General features: G+C 42.5%; 1 long non-coding RNA gene across 1 annotated transcript; it reads right to left on the bottom strand.

Annotated features, from left to right (window-relative positions):
• Positions 1–7,137: 7,137 nt before the first annotated feature.
• Positions 7,138–12,387, bottom strand: LOC129373081 (uncharacterized). The gene is made up of 3 exons (XR_008607313.1): positions 12,138–12,387; positions 7,591–7,661; positions 7,138–7,488 (listed from the first exon to the last, which is right to left on the bottom strand). It is a non-coding gene; the product is annotated as an uncharacterized LOC129373081 (long non-coding RNA).
• Positions 12,388–13,927: the final 1,540 nt, after the last annotated feature.

The raw sequence follows: 13,927 nt of genomic DNA, 5'->3' as shown, positions 1-13,927 counted from the left end.
TTTAATATGGGAGATATGACTCTCCACACAGGGTGCCTCAAACTCAGGGGGCGGCATGAGCTCCATGAGAGCTAAGTAAATAAATAAAACAAACAAATAGTAAAGACCTACATCTTACTGGCAGCAATAAATAGATGTAAAGTGATAGTGATGCATTCTATGCCAGAGGAAACTCAAGATGTAGATCTCAAAGACTTACATATTGGGAACTGCATGACAGGAATGTTTTTTTTTTTCCTGGTTTTAAAAGCACAACTATGTCAGACATTGGTCTGCCTGAGAGGGCCGTGCTTATCTGACTGATACTGCTCAATATGCATGGCTATGTGTGTGTGGGTGTGTGTGTGTGAAGCGGCTGATAGCAGAGATGAAATATTGTCCGCTCTTGAGTAGCTCAGTAACTATGTTGACGTTCAACTTTTTTTTTTTTTTTTTTGAGTTGTTCGTCCGCCGTGATTTGTTATTGGGAAGCTGTGCATATCTCAACTTCCTCTGCAGACTCACCTCTCGCTGATAGGGTTCTGAATGCTGTAAATTTGGTTTGGCAGAAGTGCACTAGTCTAAAATAATGACTGTTTTTTTTTTTTTAAAGCAGCATAACAGAAGTAACTAAGTCTGACAGGCCCCACAAGTTGTTTTCCTCTAATTCTCCCTCTTTTTTTACTTTTTGACAGACCCATAAAAAAAACACATTCACGGTTGTTGTTCCTCGCTGACTGACAGACGGCAGACAATAGCAGCCGCGAGGATTTGATGGCTGCAAATTCGGCGATGTAAACTGCGGCGTGACAGCTGCTGCTGCTGCTGCTGTTTGTGCTCGGAGTACAAGTTGTTGTTGTTTTTTGGGGGGGGGCAGGTTTTTTTTAGATTTCTTGTTAAATGATTGAAATTATCACAAGAGCCGCAGACGGCTTGAATTTTGTATCGAACGTGAAGGATCTGAATCACAAAACCCGACAATGAACGCATGGGTCGGAAGGTTTTGGTGGAATGCAACAGTACGACGGGAGCACAGCGTGCGACGTTAACCATTAGGAAACTCATGCGTTGCTTTAATGCGACGCTGCCAATAATGTTCTTTAAGGAGATTAACAAATTAGTAGCGCTCAGTATGAAACATGATCCGAATGCAGATTCCCGACCCGCCCTCCTCTCTCGCTCCGAGCGGCGTACTTTCACGCTGTGACCTCTGCTCTCGGTGCGGGGCGGCGGAGTGGCGTCGCAGGGTGTTCCAGAGTGCTGTGTGACAGGAGCCTGCGTTTCCATTACAAGTGTGAGCAAATCCTTGTCTGCTTTCTGCCAATTTTGCAATTGCGGCGTTCCCCATTAAGTAAGAAATGAGATTGAAATCAGGGGTGAAAGAGCCTGTTCAAGCGACAAGTCGTTGAAAAGCCGTGGCGGCGACAGATGTAAACAGTTACATGAGATAATATTTATAATTCAGCAATGGCGCTGGCGCTCATTACCCATCAATCATCAGAGAAAACGCCGGAGTCTTGTTCAGGCTTTGGAGGAGATAAAAGCTCCTTACTTTTAAGGGAGCGACTACTTACACAGCGTTTTCGGGGGAAATGGTAGTCCGTAATTTAATAGAGGAGTTACTGGATCCAACACACAGGTTTTTATTAACTTTGCGATGTGAGCTCTGCCGGAGTCAGCGAAGCACTGCCTGGGAAAAACAGAAACAACTACAAACAGGAAGGTCATGTATTTGGTAAAAGCAATCCATTATTCAGTGGTACTACTTTGTGTTCTTCGTGGAAGAGCACCAGGTGTGGCGCATGAGCGCATTGATCTCCCTGTGTTCTTCGGCAAAACGTCTAATAAAGCAAGTCGCGTCCACTGAGGTTCTGTTGAGTGCATGTAGCTCACTCATGAGAAAGAACGTAACACAGAAGAAGACTACTTCCTGTTGTCTTCTTCGTGTATTTCGCCAGCGCTAACATCCGGTGTCTCCATTACGGCTCTGTGAAACAACTCATCCCGGCTTAACAACCTTTATGGGGAAAATTTACATAGTTTTCTGATGCATTTCCTTGAAGTGAATTTGTGTTCATTTCAATGTTAGCATGGTTAACGGCTGCCTCACAAGCAGGTGTAGCTAATTGCTCGTCTTCCCGCCCGCAGGTGGCGGCGGTGGTCCTGCTGGCGCGTGGGACCGAGCCGCGTGACAAACAACGAGGCCGGATCACACGGACGTCACAGCACGCGGAACAACAAACAACACAGGTGCGGGTTTCAGGCGGACGGATAGGAAAATGCTCTGAACTCGTTGCATCCCAGCAACACCGGGTTTTTTCTTCCTCCGCCGTCTCCCGGCGTCTTCTTAATTATCCCGTTGGATGAAAAGCAGCCGGACTTCGGCAGCCTTCACAGCCAAGGCCCGCATTCATCTTTTGACGACGGGGTGGCGAGCGCGCCACCTCGACGGCTCTGCAAATGACATGCAAACATCGTAGCAGGAGAGGAAACAAATGAGCAGCACGCGGACGGGAGAGACTGGGGGGTGAGGGGAGCCTCAGACAGCACAGCGTCATGATTCACAGCGTCCATGTCAGAGAGCCTGATAGACGGATGTAGTTGTCTTCTAAAGGTGGAAAGTCACAGAGATGAAGATGTCGCCTCTGGCAGGAAGGAAGGGGAAGGAGGGCATTCAGTTGAAGAGAGACATGAGTCAAGTACAGCCAGACACCATTTATATATATATATATATGTATATATATATATATATATATATATATATATATATATATATATATATATATAAATAAATCGTGTATATATATATATATATATATATATATATATATATATATATATATATATATATATAAATCGTGTGTATATATATATATGCACCCACAATATATGCACCCACTCTGCAGTCTTTTTGTTGCTGGAACACGTAAGCTTTAGCACAGAGGAGAATCACCATCTTTAGATTGAGTCACCATCCAGGAGGAGCTTTTCTTTTTCTTTTTTTATCTTGTACCACCCGCCCCTCCAAAGACAAAAGACAGCAGGAAGTGTTGTACATCGGAACTAAATGAGTAAAGGATTAAAGAACGCGCCGTTCTTAAGTTCTCCAAGAGACGGTTTGGATAGTTCTGAGGAGCCGGCCTCCGTCGGGCGTGCGTCCTCCAGGAAACAGACTCGGATCGGAGAACCAGCTCCAAGGTTCTGCTGAGGCGTTCAGCCGGTCAGAGTATGAACATGGTGTCTTTTCGTCCTTCTCCCTGTCATGTTACTGATAAATAAAGGCCACTAGTGCCACAAAAACATAAAAAAGCAACAAAAAAAATAATCACAGTTACGGCATAAACTAGTTGTACATCAGCAAGATGATTTTCTTTGGCAACTGCAAGGTTAGAACAATGATGCATGATCAGAGGTGGAATACATCGCACACATCTTGGGAACATCATGTCCCGTTTAAAGCTTTTTACTGGTGGATGTCGCCACCACAAATTGTCACATTGTTTATAGAATAACCGTCTTGGGAGATTTTGGAAGAACTTTCTCGTGTCTTCAGCTGTCCTGAAATGCACCGCAACACGTTTTTCTCACAACAAAATGACGAGCTGTCATGTTTTACCATTACTTCATGGGAAGAAACACTCCCCATGCCCAATAGGGGATGGGGAGTGTTTCTTCAGAACATTACTGCGTACCCTCGCAATAATGTACTGATCAGTTCATGGGTCATAATTGATAATGGATAATGTTTTAACCTTGTGTATCAGGGGAAAAAAATAGTAAGACAATGGCGGATAAGGGTTGGGGGGGATGAACTTTTCACCTTATCTAGAGACAAATCAGTGAAAGGTTAATGGGTTAATACTTTGAACAAGAGACTGAGACCACAAATAGAAGGCATGCCAAGTAAATCACTTTTACTGCAAATCTCTGTCTCGTTGTGCTCAATTATGCAGCATTATATTAACAGCGGGGAGTCCAACTAACAAAGAAGAGAGTGCCAAAAACTTATCCTCTCTGTGCAGACACAACACTTCCCGAGGAGTGAAATTAAGAATGCTGTAGTTGAATCCATGTGAAACAAGAATCCCTAATGAGCCTTGAAGCGTTAAAATACCAACTTCTAAACATGAAAAGGCATCTAAAACAAGAAGGTAAAGAGGAATTTACCATCCACGCTTTTTCTTTTTTGTCTTTCTATGTTCTCAAGCCGGCCACTTATCCCACACACATACACAAACACTCAGCCTGCAGCGATATGAGAATAGACGGTGGACTCCATAATCCAATAAGTTGTGCTTCTTGTGCTAAACCCAGTGAAAGTCTGGCACACCGAGGGAGACCGTGGAGAGTTTGCTCCTCTAAGCCTGGCTGGTGAGGAGTGGGATGGAAACTGTACTCTGCGATCAAAGAAAAATAGTCTCCGCCGTAATGACGGCTCTTATTTTCCCATAAACATCAGAGAATTATTATTTAACGATGCCATTCCGAGCTCATTTATTTATTTATTTCCCCCCTGACCCCCATTTTGTTTTCTCATCTTCTTCAGAAAACACAAATTAAGAGAGAGGCGCGGCGGACTCGCCCACCAACCGCGCGGTGGAGAATAACTGGTGATGAGGATGAGATTGGACGGAAGACGTTCTGCCTCGCTGTCCGTCGTATCATCAGTCAATAAGAGGCAGGCATTCGTTTGAAAGGGAAATTATTTCTGTAGAGTTGAAGCTGCTCCGAATGCATTCGCCTACACTCTTAACTTGAAACCGACAGAAGAATTTGTGCAGTGATGGCAATTTTCCTCCACACATTTATATGTGGAAATTAATTTTCAGTCTATTGATGCTATTTGTTTTCCGTCAGAGCTGCAAATTGGCGAGTGTGACTTTGTTCCCTCCTCGGTCTTAATAAAAGCTTTTTTTTAAAAAAACCTTGCGTCTCGTCGTCGCACGGTTTGGAAGTGACGCTCGCTCTCGTCGTTTGCACACTGCTGCTGCCTGATCTCGTTATTTAAAATGTAGGCAAGCTCAATTCTAACTGCACACTGACTGTGACCATACGGCCATTGTTCTACTTATTTTTTTAAGTGCTTTAAATTGAATTTACAATTTTCCTCTGCACATGTAAATACTCTCACATGACTGGTTGGCTGAAGCATTTTTGGTTTCCATTGATTTGCTCAGGTAGCAGTTTGACACGAATACTCCAAAAGGTCAAGAAGTCCTCACACTCTGACGCTGAGGGGTTACCCAGAGGCGCATGTGAAATCAGATAACAGCTACACCTTCAAAAAAATAAAAGTAGATAAAACAGGAAAACCAATAGCTGAAAGTACTGGTCATCTTCATGAAGAGGTTGGTCAGAAAATATGTTGAAAACGTGACGTATTCAGCCCCACAGGTTCTGGTAGAAATTTCGAGCAAACAAAGAAGGTGAAGGTCAGACTTGATTAGCTCATTCAATCAACTCACACCACATTTTAATAGACATCCACCTGCATCTTTATGCTAATTTCTCTTCATATTTACATCGCTTGATTGGAGAGTGTCACCTTTTCTACGTATATCCCACAAGCAGTTGTTCAGGGGTTTATTTAGTAAATCCAACATACGGATAGTGTAGAGCCAAAGAACTTTCCCAATTGCTTTCTGCCATTCTAGGACGATGCAAAGGATCAAGAGGGAGAGCAAATTGACAAAACGACAATGACAGATGAATGGAAGCTAAACTGAAACCTTTGATTTGAATTTGTTGAAGGTTGTGCTGCTGTAAGAGCCATACTGCTTTTGGTTTTATTAAAATAGGGATTCCTCTGTGGTCATTTGAGGAAGAAATCAAATCAGGGAACCAACTACGGCAAAAATAACCTGAAGTAACTAAACTGATCACATCATCAGCAAAACTCTAAATATGGCTTTGGCACATTCGAGTTGTGTGTTGTTGTCATTTGGTTGTGAATAATTCCTCTAGTTTATGTCTTTAGTCTTCCTGAGCAGCGCCGTAACTTTGACCACCGCCCAGACGTCTCTGCGGAGGCATCCGGCCCCCCCGCAGGGGAAGCTCAGCCGTGATCCATATATCGTATCACCACAGGTGGGGGTCAGAGAAGAGCAGTAAATCAAGAGCTGCCCCCTTTTGGACTCCTGTCTATCTTCACGCGACAGACCGGATCCAAACTGGAGGAAAGAGTCCACATCAATTCTCACGCTTTTATTTCTAATGCTCACTAAAAAGTAGCTGCACCTCTATAGTGCCATTAACCTTCTCATCCGGTGTAGGACTATTGAGGTGTCAAAGAAAGCAAATGCTTCTTAAGTGCTTTTATACATCTGTGGTACTTTAACACTGTAGAGGTGAGAGATGAGGACTAGACAATGCAACTCAAGTTCCTGAATTGGGATCTAGTGCTGCGATTCAGTTACAAAGTCTGAATTGCAACATGGCGACGCCCATAAACATTGTTTGCAATAGCTCTTACAAACATGTTAAGTTTTACTCTCCATAGGCAAACACCACTTTTAGTTTGTCCAGTTTAGAGTTGGAGACGTTACATGTAACGTTGGTTTTCGGATGCACTTATTTAAGTGTCTTGTAAGGTGAACATAGTTCCACCACAGCTTTACCACTACGTCACAAAAACGCAAAATCTCAAGTAATTCGGTCCAACTTGCAGTGCAAATATCTTGGTACACTTGAAATAAGGCAAAACTATCTTACAACTAACACTTAATTTTAAGTCAATAATGCCTTAATATTAATGAAGATGAACTAGTTTGATTATTTCACACTTATGATGTTATCCCATGTTACAAGTGAAACAACCTGCCAATGGAACAAGAACGTTTTCATCAATATTAAGGAATTACTGACAAAGAAAGAAGGCTCCTAAATCTTTCTGAAAAGTTAGTTTTGCCTCATTTCCAGTGTACTGAGATATTTGCACTAGAAACTTGATAAAAATACTCAGTAGGATTTTATGTTTTTTCAGTGTGTTGGTGCGAAGTCCAGCTTCAATCTCGTAAATTGAGGGTAGTTGGAGTTGCTCCCGGCGTTCCAGGTGATTTGTCCAGCTTGGAAGTCTGAATTTCCCAGTTCTAAGTGCATCTTGAACGCAGCGTAAACCCGTCACGCTGCAGCTCAAACGATCCGACCACCAGATTTCCCCCTCCCCCCTCCATCGATGACACGACGGTCATAACTCACACTCACCAAGACACATGGGGTCCCTACCTCTAGCTTTGTTTTTCTGTTGTTTTTGCCTCCTTCTTTTCTAAACTGGTGTTGCTGCTGGAATAAAAACGTACGCCCACAAGGTTATTCAGATGAATGAGCGATGTGGGCGGGTGGGCCAGCGCTAAGCCGAGCTGCCCGTTCTCACTGGAGAGGGAAAAAAGGAAGAGTTTTGACACCAGACCAGCTCAACTGAAAACACACAGATGGCAAACATCACCCGGTTCAATAGGGATCACATGGGCTGAACCGTCCAGTCTGAGCAGTTTTTCTGTGAACCGTTTCCTAAAAAAAAGAAAACAACAGGAAACGTTTAAGAGAAAAGTGTTTAACCTGAAACATGCATGTGTTTCCATTTATTTTAACCTTCGAAAGGGTTTACTTTACCCATCAGAAAGTGTGACATTGGTGGAAAATGTCCTTAAAGACCAAGGTTTTTGTTGGATTTCGCATCATAACTATAAAAAAAATAATAAATGTCACATTTATAAAGTAAATATACATTTACTCCGTTAATATGAATCTTGTTTATTTTCTCTCTCCTTTCTGCTCCTGATTTCTCGTCGAAGTCCAGGGAAGCAGATTAAAAACATCCCCGTCATGGATTTTGGTCCTGAGACAAAATAATCAGACCAAGCTGTCATGTCTCAAGGTTTCATAAATTCAACTTTGTTGAAGCAGAATTCAATTTTCCGACTGCTGATGTGTGACAAGCCCCTGATAACGAAGCAGTCAGGCAGGTCAGTCTTCATCAAGATGGTTTAATGAGAATTTAATGATTGGCTGCATAAATCAGCAGAGAGGATCTGATAAGGCTTTGGATGTTACAGAGAAGCCTCTCAATAACAGAAAATGGATAAATTACATTGGATGGAAAACATTAATCCAAGTGAAACTTCTAATTAACTTCTGTTTTATCAAATTAAATGGTTATTGTAACTGTGGCTGCACATTCTTCAGTGAGCGATTTTTGAATGTTAGATTTTATTTGTTCTCCTCTTGCCTCTGATTAGTTCCTCTGGTTTGCTCAGTCATTTCCCCCTCTGCTTCAGTATTTTAAGTATTTCTTTGGTTCTCGTGTTCCGTGTCCTAATGACGCCACATTGTTCCTGTCGCTCGTTGAGTTTCATTAAAATTCTCAGTTTCAATCACAGGTTATTGCTCTGCATTTTGATATTTTTTTTTTTTTTGTCAACAGCAAGCATGATGTTTCCGGTATTATTGCCCCCAAATCTTTCAGGCGCGCTTGTATGCCATCTGACTTTTTGTAGTGAGTTTGACATTAGATGGCTTAATATTATTCTTCGTCATGTACAGACATAAGAAAATTTACATTATAATTTTGCAGTGTTTCACACTTTTGAGAGGAAAATTGAGCCTCGTACCAACTACGTGCATATTTGTGATGTTTGGTTAGGATTTGTAGGAAGTTTTGTACACTCCCCAGATAGTGTTGAAAAAGCAATTACGTGACTCCGGTTCCATTCCTGTGCAGGTTTGATACTTTTCGGTCCACCACAGGATATTTGGTTCTGCCGTGTGTAAATTTGCACAAGTTGTTGGGCTGTTTCATTCCCACTATGACAAGTTATGAACCAGTGTCATTCTCTATAAATTGCTAAAACAATACAAAAAAAAATTGTATAAGTGACTCCAGTTTCATACTTTTGTAGTTTAGGTACACAAAGGAACCATGATCCATGAGATGCTTTTGTGTAATGAACTTTTGGGAACCAAATAATTTAAAAAGCGTCAAGGAACCCACGACTTGTTCTGTTCAGGTTACAATACGTGGCAACAACCCTTTTGTTAAAGTGTGATGTGGGGAAACCAATTACCCAGGACCCTGTGATGGTCACGTATGAGGTTGCTGTCTGCTTTTTTAACGGCCAGACGTTCAGAGCATCAGATGATTGGATCATGCTGTGAGACGGCAACAAAGAACCATTTCAGTTTTTGCTGAAGGTCTTTGATAGCTGCTTCTGTTGATTATCTCCAAAGCGTCTCTGAGCTCAGACACTGGAGGATTATTATTTTCATGGTTTTAGTGACACGCAGTGTTTTCTCACATCGCTTCTGTTAGAAAATGTTTGACTGCAAGTATGACATGTCTACCAGCAGGGGTCGTTTGGGTAATTATCTGTCCCTCTTATTCCAAACAGGTGGCACAATTTGTTAGAAAATAACTTTCGGTTAAATTCTAAGTCCTTGTTATTTATAATAAATCCATGGATATGAAATAAAAGTTGAAATTGGCAGACAATTTTTAAATTTTTTTTCCAGTGGAACACGCTGTGAGAAACCTCTCAAATAAAGCTGGCAGCAAAACATGAGAATGTTTATCTTTTCTGAGATGTCATACGTTTACTTTTGCTATCTTCCTGAAATATTTTGCTCTCTTTGAAAATATTGTCGGAAGATTTGTGGTGTCCTGTAAACCAGGAGTCGCTGCTTTCTACTAAATATCGCTCTACCGATCTGTGCTTTGTTTTTATTTAACCGAAGGCCTGGAGTGTTACAGGAAAACCCAGAGGGAGCAAGAAAAGAAGAAGAAACAAATACTTACTGTAGTTAGTTTTTTTTTTTTTTGATTGGAGCACAAGCTTTACAATTCAAATAGATGTTCTACATGTCATGTGGATGTGTTTCAAAACGCCCGGCAGCTACTGCGCTCTGTAATCCTTTAAAGGTTGGGGCCGCCGACATGTCAAACAGTCGCATTAACGGAGAGCAAGTAATAAAACCCCACCGTCCCTGAGTGGCAGCGGCTTACTAGCCGTTCTGACACGTACACTTGCCTTTTTACATGCATTACAATAAATGAATGCGTAAAGCCTTTTTAAAAATGGCAAAATCTCTTTTGTGGCTCAACACCTATCTATGACAGCACATGGCCATACAGATGATCGTAACATTATCATTTTCACTGCACCCACAACAGAGTTTATAATAGTTCTAATAAAAGACATATGTGTTTACGTGCCATATGAAAATGCGCCAATCATACAATTGTGTGCGTATTTCCAATGTCTTTACAGCAACGTAACGTTATTTCAAAACTGAACATGACAGTCGACGTCAAATAAACAGTGACTCACTGTTTCTGGCCGCTAATGGACTTCATTGTTTTTGAGTCACACAGCGTTCGCTCGGTGTGATTAGTGTGTTGTGGAAGTAAAAGAAAACACCGCGCTGAATCCGTAGAGCTTTATCATGTCCCGCAGCAAAACCCGGGCTCCTTTTAGAAGCGAGGGAAAACATGGCGACCGAACAAAGGCTGTCCGTCTAAACGTCAGCCGTTCGCCGCGTAGCCGTTGGTGGCAGGAAGCAGCCTGGCTGGCGCTTGTGTTCAGTCAGTCCCTCAAAAAAAGACAGATGTTTCATAAGAAACCAGAACGACACGCATTAAATGCTACTAAAATGTTTAACTGCAAAAAAACAACAACCCCAAAGGCGTTAGCTTAGCAACACAAAGCAGTACCGAGCGTCGCTGCTTTTATTTTTATTTTTTTGTACTTTGACCGACTTAAAACAAAAAACAGAAAGCAGTTTGAAGAGAAAAAAAAATTATTGTTTTAGTGCCTTGCAAACATTTTTCATACACTGAACAGTTTAAAATGCTGCCGGATTGCAACCACAAACTTTTAATGAATTTGCTTGTATGACATTATGATTTTAGAAACAGTTTTAATGAGATGCTGTATTTAAGAAACGGATGGTTCAGGGAACTGGTGTGTGTGGTGCAGGTCGGCCATTTGCACTGTCACGTGCGATCATCGATGTACTCCAGTATTTAGAGAACTGAGACGTTACTGTAGAATGAGAGGGTTGATAAAATAAGGCATATCACAATTCCATGTGCTTTAAATCAGTGTGTGGTAATGCAGCTCTCTATATTTCATTTGTGCAGCCTGAGGCCACTGTCGTATTTCTTTACTTGTCTTTTATCTATTGTGATTTCTTTTCTTTTTTTGTGCATTTCCTATGTCACTTTGGAGATTGCCACGTTCCATCAGTAGTTACACAAGTAAGCAGCAAGACAGCTTTGTTTAATCTGTCTCAACTAAAAAGAATAAAATATACTGCATGTTAAGAACCCCAGTTATCGTATCCTGTGAGGCAAAGTATTTCCCGGGCTACATAAATGTAAATATCTACTCATTTTACTGTGAACGACGTCGAGTTTCGCGTTGCGCTCCAGAAAACTGCAAACATCGAGACCAATATGAGCAGCGCAATAAGCGGAAAAGCAGCCATGAATGAATGTGTCCGTAAAGCTGCACAACTAAACGCCATTATAATCTATAAGATTAAGGTAAGTTTCACAAATCTATGCAGCCATCTGAGTCGTGGAGCTGCTGTGCGCTGCGCTCTGACAGCAAACCCAGGGTCGTCTGCGTGCTGGTCGTCGCTGACTTCTTTCATTTCCCCCATGCAGATAAAAGAAGACGACGACTTTTTTATTATTTCATAATAAAAAAATTTAATTTTGGGTGCGGTCTGATTTGTAGTTCTTTGGTGACAGCTCTGATTTTTGGCTGCCATCTCCCTCTGTGCTAAATCGGAAGTCGAAGTGACATATTACAATTTTAAAAAATCTAAATCATTTTGTAAAATACATTTTTATCCGAAGAGGGGTCACAAGTGGTGCTGGTGCTTAACAGTCATCTTTTTAGACTGGGAGGAAGCCGGAGTACCCGGAGAGAACCCACCATGCACAGGGAGATGATAAAAACTCCATACAGAAAGACACCGAGCCGAGAATTGAACCCGGGACCTTCTTGCTGCAAGGCAACAGTGCTACCAACTGTGCATCCATTTTTAAGTAACATTTAAAGTTAAAGTTGAATATGATTGAAAATAATTGCTGTGGCAATTATTTAGTTCAAAGTAAAAAACCCAAACATGACAGAGTAATTAAGGAATCTTGTTACCAGAATCGGACGTGGAGGCTTCTTGGGGTCGGGACCGATGAAGGCACGGAGAGATCGACGGGGGATCGTCGATCTCCCGTCGATCCCCCGTCGACGGGGGGAGAGACTCGGGGAAGAGATCGACGGGGGAACTGGGTGTCGTCTCTACACCAGGACCGATGGAGGAACAGAGAGGCGACTCGATACCAGGACCGACCGAGGAGCAGAGAGGCGGAGACACAGGGGGGCGTCATGGAGCCGAGGTTGACAGACGCATAACATCTTTAAAAGGTATGTCACTTTGTGACATACCTTTTAAAGATGTTATGTGCACCAGAAAAAAGTCTCGTGAAAAACCCGGCTCTTTTTTTCTGGTGCTTCTCCAATTGGCTCAAAAGGCAGTGGACGATTATATTGTCAACGACCTCGTGCTCCATGAAGCCCAGAGCCCATCCGGCAGAACATCCACAGGTTTTCCTGAGGTCCCTAAAAACCTTTTTTGTTAGGCTAGGGACCCAGTCCACCTGGATTTCCACCGGATGGCCTTCGATGGCAGCGCAGATGTTGTTAACCATGCGCTCCTGTACCTCCATCAGACACAGCAACTACTTAACAAAGGGTCGCACTGTGTCCTTGCTCTGCTCCTCTAAGGACGCCCTCAGTCCTTTGGCGCTTCTCGCTGTCATCAGTTCGTGGATGATACTGACGACAGCTCGCCCCAAGGAACTGAGACCTAAGCCCGGCCGAAGAAGTGACACGGGGTCTTCGTCATCCACAGTAGATGTGACTGCAGTGATCAAATGCTTCAAGAAAAGCATGTCGATCACTGCAGCACACTCTCCGTGGATGACCGTGTCTTCTCCCATTGCCCAGGCAAAGGCCTGAGAGACCTGGCTTCCAAATATGACTTTTAGATCACCATATCCATAGACCAGGTTCTCAGAAACGTCCTTTACCAAATCGGAGAAAACCTCCATCAAATATCTGACCAGGTATCTTGTCCTCTCTGTCACTTCCTCGTCCTGGTACAAAAAGTCAAGGTCCAACCAGGTCTCCTCTTGAGTTTGAAAAATGTACTCTTCTATCGCAGGGATAGCGTGAACATTGATTAAAAATCTCATCTCTCGTCTCAAATCCATTGTTGTTTGTTGAACTGATCTTGATCCTCACTCTTCTATAACTGTCTTTGAAGTAACTCCAGTTGCGAACTGGAGTTATTTATACACCAAAGCAGTATGTGACATCACAACCTATGACGTCTCAGCACAAGAATACATGCAGCGCTGTGACGTAATGGGCCGACAAATCAAGCGTTCTGACGATCTGTGCGACCTCAGCACTTTGTCTCAACGGACCGCTTCTTTCAGTAACGAGTAATCTAATGCGTTACTATTTCAAATGCACTAATCAGGTTAAAGTTACTTATCCAAATCACTGTTCGTCACTATTTTCTTTTGTAATGTTATTTCCTCTATGCGTCTTGGGGAGCGACCGCCGTTTCTATGCAACAGTTGTCAGCAGCAACAGAAACGTAAACAATGGAGGGAGGAGAGAGATGCGCATTTTGTTGCTGGACAGTCAGGAACTCTTTTGAGTTTCTGTCAAGTCCGATTGTTATAAGTGATTTTAGGCTTATTTATTTATTTATTTAAGTCGCGGTTTGTGCATTTTCTCGGCTTGTTTCTAAACATGAAGTTGCTCATTTGGGCCTGGAAATAAGCAGAGACACATAATGAGACCCGGATGTTGTCTGACGTCCAGGAAGTTTTAGCTCACCATTTCTCGGATGAACAGGGAAATGGTGTCATCTG

The sequence above is a fragment of the Poeciliopsis prolifica genome, unplaced genomic scaffold (assembly GCF_027474105.1).
Source record: "Poeciliopsis prolifica strain line A6 unplaced genomic scaffold, Auburn_PproV2 SCAFFOLD031, whole genome shotgun sequence".
Lineage (NCBI taxonomy): Eukaryota > Metazoa > Chordata > Actinopteri > Cyprinodontiformes > Poeciliidae > Poeciliopsis > Poeciliopsis prolifica.
The sequence above is the reverse complement of the archived record's forward strand: the minus strand, read 5'-3'. Positions and strand labels throughout refer to the sequence as shown.